Raw genomic sequence first — 2,251 nt, 5'->3', positions numbered from 1 at the left:
GGAGCAAGGGGAGGAAGTGACCACAACATGTTTACTAAGAGGCCTGCTCACAATTCCAGCCTCCTCCTTATTTCTAAGGAGGGCATGTTCCCTCGTGTGCGAGCGGATCATTAACCTTGGATATTGTGTGCAGGCCCCTTGGCAGAATCCTGTTTGCAGGCATGATCTGCCCAGGCAGCGAGTCCCGTGTACATNCATCTGGTCCAATGTATCATTCAAGTCCATTGTTTCTTTAGTGGTTTTCTGTCTAGTTGATCTATCCATTGCTGTAAGTGGAGTATTAAAGTCTCCTGCTATTAGCAGATTCTTATCTATAAGATTGTTTCTGTTTGTGATTGTTGTATATATTTAAGTGCTCCCATATTCAGCGTGTAGACATTTATTATTCTGAGTTCTTCCTGATGGATAGAACCTGTAATTATTATATAATGCCCTTTTTCATACCCTGTTACTGTCTTTAGTTTAAAGTACAGTTTGTCTGATATATGTATAGGTACTCCAGCTTTCTTTTGACTTCCCGTACCATGATATATATTTCTCCATCCCCTTACTTTTAATCTGAAGGTGTCCTCCAGTCATTTCTTGTAGACAGCAAAAGGATAAATTTTGTTTTTTTATCCATTCTGTTACCCTACGTCTTTTGATTGGAGCATTCAGCCCATTTACATTTAGTGTTATTATTAAAATATATGGGTTTAGAGTCATTGTGTCTTTTGTGGGATTCATGTTTGTGGTGGTTTCTCTAGTATCTTGCGTTCCTTACAACATTTTCCTCAGAGAGTCCCCCTCAGGATTTCTCGTAGTGCTGGTTTGGTGGTGATGAATTCTTTCAGTTTTTGTTTATTTGGACAGACTTTTACCTCTCTTTCTATTCTGAATGACAAGCTTGCTGGATAGAGGATACTTGGCTTCATATTTTTTCTGTTCATTACATTGAGGATTTCCTGCCATTCACTTCTGGCCTGCCAAGTTTCAGTAGATAGGTCTGTCACCACTCTGATAGGTTTCCCTTTGTTAGTTAGGGCCCTTTTCTCCCTAGCTGCTTTCAAAATTCTCTTTGTCCTTATATTTTGCCAGTTTCACTATGATATGTCATGCAGAAGATTGACTCAAGTTTCGTCTGAGGGGAGCTTTTTGATTCATATAAACTCTACCTTAGTTTTTTCTTTCAGTTTAGAAAGTGACTCTTTTTTGTTGTTTTTTGTCCACAATGATTTAATTGCTTCGTAAATTTGCTGGCTTGTAGTATATGCCTTTTTCCCAGTTACCTAATTAAAACAAGAAGTGAGGCAATAAGTTATATTTTCCAAAGTTAACATAACAAGTATTAAAAAAAATTATGTCAGGTATTTCATGTGAACAGTCAGAATAGAATCAATATCACAGATTTAAATCTCTGGATCATATAACACAAAGCTTCATTTCCTAAATCATGTATGAAAAATTATTTGCTTCATGTAAAGGACTAAAAAATGTATAGTTAGTACATCACCAAGAGTGAATCCTAATGTAAACTGTGGACTCTGGGTGATATGTGTCATTGTAGGCTTATCAATTGCAAAAGAATGTACCACTCGAGTAGGGGATGCTGTTAATGGAAGATACTAAGCATGTGTGGGTACATGGTGGTATGGGAAATCTCTTAACCTCTACTTAATTTTATGAACCTAAAACTGCTCTTAGAAAAATATAGACTCAAAAATTTATAGTCGGCATTCATGCTGTAATATGTGAATTTAAAATTATGTCTATTTAACAGAAGTGGGAAAGATAGTTTTGAGACAATAAAAAGTTGACAAAGAAAGTAAGATTTTAAGATCCTATGAAATCAATGCTTTTGTTCACATGTTTATGATGCTTTCTCCTGTCATAATAAAAAACCATTAATATATTTCTCCAGAGAATAATACTCTCTTTTGGTAGAAACATAAAAATGAACTACAAACACACCAAAGCAGAGGATGTGTGACTGAATTCCTAAAACTCCTGTTCTTTTCCTCCATATCTTTTTCCCTTTAAAACACTCCTTTTGATTTCTTCTTTCTATTGTTTCCCCATCCTTTTGTTCCTTGTGGTTAAAGTAATTTCAATCGCTATTCATTTTCAAGATTTAAAGAGGTTTGGGGAGCTTTCCAGGATTACACTTTCTATAAACATAAACTTATAAAAGTTTTTAGAACTGTGACTTTCTTGCTTAGGTGGTTTTGTTTGTCTGGTTTTTTTTGTTTTTTTTTTTTTGCTAAGTATTTCC

General features: G+C 35.2%; 1 long non-coding RNA gene across 1 annotated transcript in view; it reads right to left on the bottom strand.

Annotated features, from left to right (window-relative positions):
* Nucleotides 1-1,307, bottom strand: part of LOC144226887 (uncharacterized) — a 9,467-nt gene extending 8,160 nt beyond the window's left edge. The window contains exon 1 of the long non-coding RNA XR_013333768.1: nt 1,155-1,307. This is a non-coding gene — a long non-coding RNA (uncharacterized LOC144226887). The remainder of the gene's footprint in view (nt 1-1,154) is intronic.
* Between the last annotated feature and the right edge of the window lie 944 nt (nt 1,308-2,251).

This window comes from Crocuta crocuta, unplaced genomic scaffold, assembly GCF_008692635.1.
Source record: "Crocuta crocuta isolate KB4526 unplaced genomic scaffold, BGI_CrCroc_1.0 scaffold2330, whole genome shotgun sequence".
In the NCBI taxonomy this organism is placed as follows: Eukaryota; Metazoa; Chordata; class Mammalia; order Carnivora; family Hyaenidae; genus Crocuta; species Crocuta crocuta.
This window is presented reverse-complemented; position numbering and strand designations above follow the sequence as displayed.